Here is a 13,793-nt window from a genome sequence, read left to right as displayed (position 1 = left end):
TTTAATACTAAGAATAACCCCAAGAGTAAATTACTTCACAGATGAAGACTTTGGGGGCCAGTAAGTTTAAGTGAGTTGCTCAGGTTCACACAGCCTCCCGGTCATGGAGTTGGTTTTAATATTTATGTTTTCTGTATCCAAGTGTAATTGTCTTTTCCTTTTTTACTGCTTATGTCATTTATGTAGAGTTTATAAGTATGTTATCTATAAACTTTTCTTCCTCCTTCCCCTTTAACAACCAAATTCTCTGCAAGGTAGCAATTATTAAAATAAACAAAGAGGATGTTAGAATGATGATATATGTCCAAGTTGGTTTTCAGTTTATGGTCTTGTATAAGTCACGCAGTTAATTGACTATGGCATCAAGGTTTAGCTGAAAGTTATTGAAATGTTTACTTAGTTCAGCTAAGCTTATTATAAATTAACCAAAAAGTGATATGGGAAGAAAAAATGAAGCTTCCAAAAAGGGAGAAGTAGAAAAATTATCTCTTGACTACTAACAAATAGAAAGAAGAAAGTTAAGGTTGTATTTGGTACTTTATGAATATTCAGAATGAACAGAAAACAAGTTTCCTTCCCTGAATTTGATCCCACTGTTTAAAGAACATCATCATAACTTTGTCCTCATTCTTAGGGGTAGTTCAGTGGCTCAATATATTTCCTCCCCTTACTTGAGGGCATTGTATGTAAATTCAAAATCTAAACCAATAAAATTTCAGTCTATCCTTGGTGTCAGAATCCTAATGTATCTAGGTTCATTAATAAAAGGAATAATCAGCCTTTTATATTTTCAAAGAGAAAACCCTTTTGAAATAGATAATTCCAAAATGTTTCATGAAAACGAAAGACTGCAATGTGCTCTTGTTTGAATTTTAAAGTGTGATTCTACCAGGGCATGAATTTTCCTGAAATAATGAAGGGTCAAAACATTTATCTTAAACAATAATTAAGGGCTCAATCCAGCATGAAGATATAATAATTATAAATATCTATACACCTAACAGAGGAGCACCTTTATAAGACAAATATTAATAGATGAAAAAGAAAGAAATTGACAGTAATACAAAAACTGGGGGTTTAGCACCCCCCTTAAATCAATGGGGAGATCATCCAGACAGAAAACCAATAACAAAACAGTAGCTTTGAATGACACATTAGACCAAATGGACTTAACAGGTATGTGCAGAACATTACACCCCAAAACAGCAGAATACACAGTCTTTCCAAGTGCACACAGAACATTCTCCAGGATAGATCACGTGTTAGGCTACAAAACAAGTTTCAATAAATTTAAGATTGAAATCATACCAAGCATCTTTTCTGACCACAACAGTCTGAAACTGGAAACGAATTACAAGAAATAAACTAGAAAAACAAAGCAAAAACACAGACATGAGGAGACTGAACACCATGCTACTAAATAATTAATGTATCAGCAATGAAATCAAAGAAGAAATAAAAAAATACTTGGAGGATAATGAAAATAGAAAAACAATAGTTCAAAATCTTTGGGATGCAGCAAAAGTACTCCTAAAAGGGAAGTTTATAATGATACAAGCTTACCTCAAGAAACAAAAGAAATGTCAAATAAACTATCTAACCCTACACATAAACAAACTAGAAAAAGAACAAAGAAATCTCGAAGTCAGGACAAGGAAGGAAATATAAGAGCTGGTTCTTGAAAAGGATAAAAACAAACTGATAAACCTTTAGCCAGACTCAACAAGAAAAATATCATATTTCTTATTACCATCTGAATAACCATCTCCAATCTTGTGCTGCCCAAAGATGTTCACAGTGCCAAATAGAGAAGATGTGAAGTCAAACATTTACCTTTGGGATATACGACTGTCCTCAACTGGATTCCATAAGAAAATTAAGCCCTGTAGAAGGTAATTTGATTGACTGTTTTCTCAATTTTCCGATTTTACATAATACCATTCCACATGCATAGGAGAAAAGATAGTTCATTGCATACAATAAATATATTGGGCACAAGGGTTTAATTCTCCCACATAACCGTGTTGGAGAAGGACTGCACAAAGCCTCAAAACTCACATGGTTTCCAAGAACTGTGAAGGGTGTGAGATTTACACAGCCTGCCACAGTTACACAGGTGCTGGCAGAAGATATAAGATTCCTGGGTCAGAAAGAGAGGACTTTATTACCCACAGCAAACAGCAGGCAGCATCAGCTTCATGTTTGCATTGTGTTCCTTTGCCCCCATGTCCCACAGGGATGAGGAGCAGCAATGCAGGTAGACGTTACTCATGTGTAGCAGCTCAGAAACTCAGGGCTTCAGGAACCATAATCTTTGAAAGGGGACCCTAGCAAATCTGCCCAATCTTTGCCCAGAGAAAGACATTATATAATCTTGTATAGGAAAGAAAAAAAAGGCAGTCCTCTCCTCCAGAAGGAAATACAATCTTTGTCTTCCAAGGCTGGTTGCTACATAAATTTCCTTGGAAAAAAATATCTAGAACAAATGTCACCAATGCCTCTTCACAAGACATGAAGAAACTCTAAAGAGCTAGTTGTTGTTGTTGCTCAGCAACACCCAACCTTGCAAAATCTGGTATGTTCATTCCCACAACTATACTTCCACCATTCTCTGAATGAAAAATCTATAGAAAAAGAATAACAATGGGTGAAATCAGAGTTATACCAACAGATACTGTACAAAAATTCATCTTAGCTTGCCACAACGGGCCAAGTCAGGTTGAATTTATAAAAGCCCGCAATCTAACCAGATGCATGTTTTTAGCTTCCCACCATGAACAGTCACCACAGCATATAAAAATCAAAGAAAACATTAGGGATAACCTATATTGCAAGGCTAAATTGTGTTTAATTACTGGGTTTGGGGAGCTGTGTCATAAGAATGCATCTAAGCCAATCAGCCAAGTCTGTGAGGATGTCTTCAGTGGTGGTAGCCTTTAAGGACAGGAGGGAAAGAAATCAAGTAAAAATTTTTATTACGAAAAAAATTGTTGGCACAAATTTTGCCTGTTACTCTGGGGAAAAAATGTTTTATAATTTTAGTCTCTGTAGTAAAATTTTCTTTGTATACATTTGTCCTCATGAATGAGTGAGAAGATTGATGAAGTTTTGAAACCTGGGTCATAACGCTCCATAGCACCAATGGAAGACATAGGAATTGGCCCTTATTGCTGAGAATAACTCAATAAAATTAACAAAAAGCTAACATACAACATAGTCCTTGTACTGTACACAAGAGGAAATGTTTTAAAATACTTGAATTATATGAATCAAATATGGTAAGAAAGGAATTTTTACCCATGATTATGATTATATTAAAATTTATTTTTTATTATTGAACTATTGTTGATATACAGTCTTATACTGGTTTCAAATATACAACACACTTGTTCAACAGTTACCCATACTATTAAATCCTCACCCCCCACTAGTGTGGTTACTACCTAGCAACATAGGAAAATGTTACAGAATCTTTGGCTATTTTCTCCATGCTATACTACCATCCCTATGAGCAACTTGTATTTACATGATTGAGAACTTTTGTACCCTTTTAAAACCCACTCACCCTCCCCACATACCCAAGGCAACCCCTCCCCATGGTAATCACCAGTCACTTCTCAGTGTCTATGAGTCTACTGCTATTTTGATCATTTTTGTTTTGTGTTTATATTCTACAAATAAGTGGAATCATATGGTATTTGTCCTTCTTCACCTGGCTTATTTTGCTTAGCATGTACCCTCTAGGTCCATCCATGTTGTTGCAAAGGGCAGGGTTTCTTCTTTTTTATAGCTGAATAATATTCCATTGTGTATGTGTACCACATCTAAAATATCTTTTCAAATGGCAAAAGTCAAATCTCATATATATACAGATTAGAAGCACATATTTGTTGCTAAGAGCCTGAACTACCCCATATATTCCTTTCAGAAAATGACAGCAGAGTCATTAGAAGCATCTCTAATTAAAGATAAATGTACCTCCTCCAAGCTCCAGATATTAGTTATAATTAAATGTCATCGAGAAAATCAGCAACTCCTGCCCTCATGAACCCAGTAGCTTGAATCATATTTTCATTTTATAACTTCATTGTTAAAATCAAGTCTAAGTAACTCAAAGGTGTTATTAACTTGATTCAGCCAACTCTTTTAAAATAAGTGTAACTCTATTCCTCTAATGTGTGCAATCATCTTTATTAGTATGAAATAGCTTCCCTCTTAGACTTATTGTTTTGTTATTAGAGAACTGCACATATAAGTGGAGAAAATCCAGGATAAACTGCTTAAATTTATATAAAGAGATTATCAATAAATTTTTCAAATCTGTAGTTAAATCATACAAATAATGACATGAAGTTTCAATATCTAGAAATCTGTCTGGAAAGAGTTAAGTGAAATATAAGCAAAACTGGTCTCTGGGCAGGCTATAAATATCTGGGAAAGTCTATGCAACAAGTCCATATAGGCTCACAATCATTTTAGTTTATACATACTTATAACAAATTTAAATATGTGGTTTCCAAGATTACTGAAGGATAGAAATAATACAATAGCAATAGGTGAAAGCATATTGCAAGGCAGAAAAGCTAGCACTGAAATAAGAATAGGTCAAAAAGCATATGAAAACATCATTAGCTTCAGACAGAATGACCACAGGACCCAGTAATCCCTTTGCTATATACTCCAGAAACATGTAAACATGTTCACCCAAAAACTTGTACATGAATGTTCACAGCAGCATATTCATGAAAACTAGGGGTAACACAAATGCCCATCAGTAGTTAAATAAATCAAGTGCCGTACATCCATACGACAGAGTATTATTTGTCAATGAAAAGGAACAAAGTACCGATTCACAATATGATTATGAATGAACCATGAAAACATTATATTAACTGAAAGAATTGAGTCACAAAGACCACAAATTCATGACTCCATTTACATGAACCATGTAGAACAGGCAAAGAGCAGATTAGTGGTTGCTAAGGAAGGTTGGGGGTGGTTGAGCAAAACAGCAGGCAGCCGGCGGATGCTGAATGATTTGTACAATAGAGTATTTGGGGGAAGGAAGAAAATGATCTAAAATTGATGAATCCTGGTTGTACAACTCTGTGACTATTCTAAAAATCATTAAATTATATATTTTAAATGGGTAAACTGCATGGTATGTGAACTCTCCCTCAATAAAACTGTTCATAATAAATAAAAAGAGATTCCATCACAAACAAAAGAGGTCATTATTAAGCTTTCTTCATCCATTGTCTAATACAGTCTACAAAAAGCAGAGCATTATTTTTCATAATTTTTTACTTCTGTGCAAGTAAATTATAATTATTTTGTTATGAAATATTTGACATCTTTTGTACAGTCAATGATTTTTTAAAAGAACAATACCTTAATCTCTTTAAGTTGGTAGAAAAGGAAACATTCCACAAATTTCAAATAGGATATTATTACTAATAACTCCTAAACTTTGTTCCAAGAAATATAATAAAATGCATTACTAATCATGATATCCCTCTAACAATAAAAAAATGGAAATAAAGAAAAATGTTTGATGAAGCTATCATGTATATTTTTTGTAAATTCTGAAATGAACATTTATATTTAGACTCTCTAGGCTCTTTAATGAAAAGAATGTAGGTGCCTGTGGATATAATAAAGAGACTGAAACTAATATAAAATTCTGTCTGAGACACTCTAATCATTTGGAAGCAATATGTGTTGTCTTTAACCCATTGCAGTCTATCCCCGTTCCTGTCCATGCTCAGTTACTATAAGTAAATTATAGAATTAGGAAAACTAGACAAAGCAGTTTCTGTAACATAAAATATTTAATGTGGTACCCAGCAAACTCTATCCCTGAAATGTGTAACTCAGCTTCCCTTAGTCTGTCCTTCAACTGACTGTCATGTAGCAGTTGACACAGCTACTCTGTACTAACATGCACAGTGGTGTATGACTCTTCTTTTACCAATGGTGTGCATTATTCAATGGTTGGAGGATTGAAAGTAACTTGCATTCTTTAGAGACTACTCAGGATATATATTTCTAAACTGACTGTAGATGCACCTGTGGGGAAATAAACAGCTTTAAACTTAACACACACACACACATGCTCACCCCCGCCACACAGAAACACACACAAAAAAAACAGTTACATAGAAGTTAGGGTCTTAAAGGACAGAAATAGCCCTCAGAGAAAACCAGATTACTGTTCCTCAGGACGGAGCATTGAAAGAATCTGTGAAGTTTTAAGCCCTAATAGGCTAACAGTGAAAGCAAATATTTTGGAGTATGACAGTTAACAAGCACTATTCTAGACTCTGATGATTAAACTCTAAATAAAAGAATCAAAATATTTCCTCTTAGTGGACTTTCATTCTAATGGGAAGTAAGTGACATTACTCTCCTATTAGACAAAAAAATACATGATACAAAATCTGTTGGGAATATGAAGAAGAAATAAAGCAAGGAAAGGGTATAGGAAGCAATGTTTGGTTGCTATTGCAGGGAGGGTGGACAGGAAAGGCTCCTGTGACGAAAGGCTCTCAAAGTAGAAATCTTATTAACATGAGCAATGCAACTTCACGGAGGAAAAACACCCTAAGCAGCAAGGAATGCAAACTCCGAGGCAGGAACAAGACTGGGCTTCTCAGGAAACAGTGAGCAGGGCAGTGTGCACAGAACGGAATTCATAAAAGGGAGAAGAGTTGAAGGCAAACTTGGTGAGGTTATAATTATAAAGATTACAAAGCCATCAATCATTAGGATATTAGATTTTTTTGTTTTAAGTATGATGAGAGAAGCTTTTGAAGAGCTTTTACAGGATAACTGAGTCAAACTAAGTTTTCATTTTGAAAGGTTACCGTAGTTACTTTGTAGAGCACAGATTCTAGGGCAAAAAGACTGGGTCAAGGAAGACCAGTTAGATGAAATTTGGGGCATAACATAAGGATGACTTGGATTAGGATTTAGAGGCAGAATTAGCAAGAAAGTTCAGGCTTGTGTATTTTGAAGGCTGATTCAACATGACTTGCTGATGAATTGGAAGTGGATAGGTCAGGTAAATAAAAAATACCACCTTTCCTTCCATGGGCAGTCTAGTAAACAGTAGTGTTATTTACTGGAATGGGAAAAGATTTGCCTTTTTTTTTATTGCTATACAACCTTAAATTAGTTTCAAGTATACAACTGTGATTCAACAGTTACCCATATTATTAAATCCAGTACTACAGCTACTACCTATCAACATAGCAAGATGTTGCGGAATCATCGGCTGTATTCTCCATGCGGTACTATCCCCGTGACCAGCCTACATTACAACTGAGAATTTTGTGCCCCTTTATACCCCTCACCCTCCACACCCACCCACCCTCTGTAACCCCTCCCCATGGAAAGCACCAGTCCCTTCTCAGTGTCTATCAGTCTACTGCTGTTTTGTTCCTTCTGTTTTTCTTTGTATTTATATTCCACAAATAAGTGAAATCATATGGTATTTGTCTTTCTCCCCCTGGTTTATTTCAATGAGCTATTGTTGTTTAGAGGAGTAGGCTCTTTTCCCCGATTTGACCCATAGAACATTTGTCTTCAAACCAAATCCACATTTTACATCGTCAATCCCGTCATCTAATTTGGTATCCTATTAGTACAATCCTCAGGTATCCAGACTGTGTGTATGGAATGCTAGGCACTGTGCTCTACTCTGAATATGCAACAACAATAAAAAAAACAGATGTGATCCCCATTCTTGGAAAGAACGAAATCTTACATAATAGACAGAAGAAACAAGTAGTTAACATATTACATGCAGGTCTACAGGAGCACAGCTTCCACAAAGAAAGGACCTAAGAGGGAAATGGGTCCTTAGGCTCAGCTCTCAGATTTCAATTTGTAGATCCCTACCTGCTGATTATAAAAACTTTTACTTTCTAATTTAAGGCCTTCCTATGTATTCTATATCTGGCATTTTCAACAAGCTCTATTTCTCATCATAGAATATGGGAACCCCACTTGACCCAAGGTGAGTTCCCTTTTCTCAGAAGAGACCAAAAATTACCATTTTGTATTAAAACCTTGAGCATTTGAGAAGGCAAGAGATTATATTACCAAGGAATCTACAATCTGTTTACCAAGCAATGCCTATAAATGAACAAAGAAATACTGTGTCTTGTCTACACATTGGACTAAAATGCAACTTTTCTACTGTGGTTGGAACCTCTGTAATTCTGCTTCCTAAGTATTTTGAATACCACCTCTGCTTATACATAGTACCTACAAATCTGTAAGAATGCAATTATAATTATCACATGTAAAATCATTAATAAATTCACAATAGCTTCTTTATAGCATGTGGTTGCTCAATAAAGGGATGCTAAAGGTCAGGTATTGATGCTGCAGTTTCCATCCTCATTCTCTAGAGTCTAGTCTTCCCTAAAGCAACTAAAGTGACCATTTAAACACTAAATCCAGATCATGCATTTTGTTCAGAAAACTCCAGACTTCCCATCTGACTCAATGGTCTACAAGTTCCCACATGATCTGCTCTCACCTCTAAATTCCTCATCACTTCCCAGCCTTCCTCGGTCATGTGATTCTAGTTGTACTGGACATGGTGTTATTCCTCATGCCAACAAGCTCTAGTTTCAGGGTCTTTGGCAAAATTCCACCCTAGGGTCTCTGCAGTCATTGTTCTCTCTCCAGGGACTGATTTAGTTATCTTTCTCCCATGTGATCTTTTTTCTTCTAAGATATGTGCGTGGCACTCAGATCCCTTTATCAGGCTGGTGCATCCATCCCCAGCTGCTGCTAGTGTTGGCTGCATGAGAGCCCCCAGTTACCCCTTCTTTAACCAGATAACAGACCCCAGCCAAATGGAATGGAACAGACCCTTTCCCCTAGGCCATGCCCTCCCACGTCGGTCAGCCATCAGCTGACACAGGCTACAGAGCCCACACCCTACATCAGGGGACAACCAGCTCTGTGGGACAATGTGCTCCAGAGCTTCCTGAGGCCTACCTGCACCCTCCCCTCAAGATCACGGTCTTCCTGAGCTTTTCACCCAGCTCTGCCCTGCTTGCCTCACTCCCTTCTCCTGAGAACACCTCCCGTTCCCTCCAATAAATCTTTTAAACCAGGATGCCCCTTCCAGGCTGTTCTTGACAGATGGAACCAAACCAAACTAAGACAAACATCTTCCCTGACCACCATACACCCAGGTACTCACTAGCACTCTTACATTGCTTTAATATTTTATAGAGGACCTATAACAATACTGAATAAAATTTTTTTTCTTTTTGTTTATTCACTTTTTCTTCCAGCAGCATGCAAACTCCATGAGGGCAGGAACTTTTTTGTCCACTACTATATCCCAAACCTACAAGACTACCTAGTTCACTGTAATTACTTAATGAATATGCATTGCTAAATGCATGAATAAATATAATGGGAAAGTGAATTTGTCATTTTTCTTAAAGGGTATACTATTCTTGAAAACACTGGGAACCAATCAGCTGGATTGATTTCATCTGCAACAAAGAATGATTCTGTTATGGACCATGTGTTCTATGCCCTTTCAAACTAACTCGACACTGGAATTACTGATCACAGACATAATATTTGCTCACCGTATGAGAGTTGGTTCACTAACACACTCTTCACAAACTTTGCAGACTTTAAACTCAAACTTGTTATATTCTGATAATCATTCAAATTTCCCTCTGGATTTCTTAATTAGCTTTTATTCCATAAAAAGAGTACAGTTTTTCCATCATCAATTATTTTGAACCCAGATCTTGAAAGCCTATACTGAAAACACCTAAATGAAAATGTATATATTTTAATAATGAAAATCATTCAATGTGAAGATGCACAGAAGAGTCAATGTGAGCGTCACTCATCTTCAATCGGAGACAATCTCTACAAGGATTCTAGAGGAGTTTCTTGAAAAGTAATTAAAATAAAGTAATAGCTGTTTTACTACACAAACCTATTTGGTCAGCAAAGAAATAGAGTTTACATTTGAGCTCCTTCATCAAGGAAACACCGCAGCCAGATATGACACATCAAAAATATTCAAATATCAAACTAAGGAAACTCAGGCTGACATTCAGCCCCTTCAGTTCACAAGCTCTCCAATAGAACACAGACACAGCTTTGATGAGTGTGGTCAGAAAACTGTCTACACTGTGCACTCCACTCCACAAAATGACTTGAATGATTTGACTTTTACAGATTTTAAGTCAGAAAGGATTTGAGTATGCATGCCAATTCCACAGGAGTCTACTTATTAAGCAATAAATAAAGTTTGATTTAAGTTTTTCATAAAGAGTCTTTTGGTCATGAAATCCTGCTGTCTCCTCCATTAAAAATAAAGAAATCTTATAGGGAGAATCTCTAACATATTCAAATGAAGTCCTTGCAAAGATGTTCCATTCTAATTTGGGAGCATATAATGAATGGACTTCTTTGCAACTAGCATTTAATGCCAGTGCTTTTATGGTTTATGATGTAACATTTGTTTCTTTTTATTTAACAGAAAAGGTCAATGTGACTAATAATTAGAACTATGACTCTGAGAGGAGAAGAACTGTAATTAGACTATTTTTCAACAAATAATAAAGTGTCAGAAAAAAAGAAAGTGAACCCTTGGTATCGGCAAAACTAGTTTACATGCAGACAGGGGAAGTGATTCTTTCATGCAGTTGCACTTCGGTGACCTTCTTCCAATAATCTCATCCAATGAACATGGGTAAAGAGCGCTGTCTAGATAGTCGGGCCGAAGCACTGACTCTCATGCAAGGGTGATCCTGCCTAGAAGGTGACATTTAGCAATTTCTGGAAACATTTTTTGTTCCCAAACTGGAGGAGTGCCACTGATATCTAGAGGGTAAAGGCCAGGGATGCTGCTAAGCATCTTACAATACACAGAACATGCCCCCAAGAAAGAACTGGCCAGACCCAAACAGCATGACGAATCTGATAAACCCTAATGTCATAAAACTTTCTGATGCTGAAGCTAATGAGTGAGCTTTAAATTAACCCACAGTAATTAAAGCCCCATTATGAAGTTGCTCTCTATTGACATCACATTATGAGAAACATTTTGTGGCTGCTGTAGATTAAAAGAAAAAAAATTGGGAGACGTTGGCCTTCTTAGAACCCAGTTCTCTGAGATCATACTGGAATTCAGCACAGAGATGCCATGTCAGTGTCCTCGGAAGCTGTATTGGTTTGCTAAGGCTTCCATAACAAAGTGCCATAGGCTGGGTAGTTTAAACGAGAGAAATTTACTTTCTCACAGTTCTGGAGGCTAAAAGTGCAAGATCAAAGTGTCTGTGGAGGTATTTCTTCCAAGGCCAATCCCTCAGCATGAGGCTGGCTGTCTTCTCATTACGCCCTCATATGATCCCTGCTGAGCCTGTGTCTGCTCGAATCTCTTCTTCTCTTGGGCACCAGTCATACTGGGTTAGGGCCATGTCAACGACCATCTTTAAATTTAATTGGCTATTTACAGACTGTATGCCTAAATATAGTCCCATTCTGAGGTACTGGAGATTAGGATGTCGACATGTAAAATCTGAGTGGCACACAGTTCAGTCCGTAACAGCAGCCTCAGCCTGTCTTTGGTCCAGAAGACCTCCAGTGATAGACTATCTGACAGTCAGTGTGAAAGCTTTCCAGCCTTCCTACCGGCATTGGAGAGAGCAAGGCACACAAAGGAAACAGGGAGCCTTCTCTGAACCAATCCTTAATTTTCACAAAATTCTGAATTTTCCCCCAGTTCTTGCAGGAAATACTTATAAGAACTCAAAAGAATTAAAAACAATAACTGGATCACAGAACTAATTTGTGTATATAAAACATTTTGCTAAAGCAAACCAAACATTAGATAATAATGAGTTCTATGCAAGGATCATGTTGGCTCTGTTGGCCAAAACACCACAAGCAGTGCCCAGCATAGAGTAAGACCTCAGTATCTTTATGTATATGTGTGTGTGTGTGTGTGTGTGTGTGTGTATGTTTATATTATAATGCACACACACGCACACACAAACACACACACATTGAGAGACTGAATCAAGGAAAACTTTCATCTAAAACTCTGCTACGTTGGATGGTAGAATGCTTGTAAACTGCTTCCTATAAGATCTCCAGCCTTTTCTCTTACCTCTTATTGCTGGCATTTTATGATGTAGCAACAGCAAATTATTGGCAGTCACATGATCAGTCTATGCCGTTTTCCTTCTCACCACAACACCTTATTCTCCTTCCCTTCACACTTTTCCAAGTAACCCTTCCCACTTTAAGACTGTATAAATGTCACCAATGATTTTAACAGAAGGCAATTAATGACTTTTTAAATAGACCAACAGATTTTATAGGTCATTATAAAAATAACGTATGTGTGTGTACTATTATATGTGCACCTATGCATATATATAAACACATTCATAAATACGTGTACATATGTATGTGTGTATTCATTATTCACAATTATTCATTATCTACTTTGTGTCAGATCCCTAGTTATGCACTAAATATATGATAGTACAAGATGCACAAGATCCTTGCCTTTAAAGAAAATATATTCTGGAATGTATGTAGTAAGTTCTGGTCTGCTCCCTTTATTGAAAAGGCATATGGAGGCATAAGACCAGTGACTAAAAAAGCAAAGAAAACTTACTTTAAAAAAATAGCATGTAAAAGTTGCTTTTTCCAAATAGCCATTTAAATCAATCTTATTTTTTGGATGATAAAATCAAGGCAATCATTTCAAACTCACATTTAGAGTAACTTTTCTTGCAAATTAGTGATTAATGAAAGCAAATATTTTCTGTTGCTTGAGAATGATACATATTTCATATATTTAACCTCTAGATAATAGGGATTACTGACAATTATTCAATGTAGGCAACTAAAATTCACATTTTGAAACTAAAGATGTGGCAAAGGAAAAAAAAAAACCACTGCATGGATATTGGATGCACAAGGACCATGAATCTGTACGGACTTCCCTTACCCCAGCTGAGGGTGGGACTCTAAACAAGGTATCTAAACTATTGGAGTCACAGATTCTATATCTGTAAATTGTCAAAGTTGACCTAAGTGATTTCCATTTGTACTGAAGCTAAATTTCTCTATTTTGATGAAAATACAAATAATTGAAAACTTGCTTTTACCAAGTTTCAAAATTGTTTTCTGTATCAGAAAAATCTTTCAGATTCATAACTGAAACTTACCTTTTCGAGGTCACTAGTGAGCAAAAGACTTCAGGTTAAAGGCTTACCTAATATAGTGTAAAATCTTTGAATGTTTTGCTATTATAAGAAATTAACAATTAATAAAGTAAAATATTAAAGTATACGATCTTTGCTAAGACCATATATGCTAAGATGATAACAACTTCTTAAAATGTTTTTGACCAATGAAACAGTTAAAAGGTTCATGTTTTTTCTGTGAAATAGTCTGACATAACTAGATCACAATATGGAAGAAATTTGCAGGCAGTTTACTTTCTCTGTCTTAGTTTAACTGTATCTCAGACTATGTACTATTTAAACAGATCAGAAATAATTAGAGGAATAACAGCTGACATGCTTTCTCAGCAGACTTTGACTAACACATTAAATAAACTTCTTTAAATAAAGCAAATCCATAAAAGTAATAGGATAACCAAAGGGAAGATTATAAAATGTAAAAACTAATAGCAGTTGAAATTTTAGATAACAAGAATAAACAGGAGTGTGTGGAGTAATTGATGAAAATAGGCACACTTTAAAATTACCTTGCCCACA

At 36.1% G+C, this 13,793-nt stretch overlaps 1 protein-coding gene across 2 annotated transcripts in view; it reads left to right on the top strand.

Annotated features, from left to right (window-relative positions):
* LOC140843999 (eukaryotic peptide chain release factor GTP-binding subunit ERF3A-like) overlaps positions 1-13,793 on the top strand; it is a 157,471-nt gene that overhangs the window by 142,597 nt on the left and 1,081 nt on the right. The gene's annotated exons all lie outside the window — the stretch shown is intronic.

Source organism: Manis javanica, chromosome 10 (genome assembly GCF_040802235.1).
Source record: "Manis javanica isolate MJ-LG chromosome 10, MJ_LKY, whole genome shotgun sequence".
Classification (NCBI taxonomy): Eukaryota; Metazoa; Chordata; class Mammalia; order Pholidota; family Manidae; genus Manis; species Manis javanica.
The sequence above is the reverse complement of the archived record's forward strand: the minus strand, read 5'-3'. Positions and strand labels throughout refer to the sequence as shown.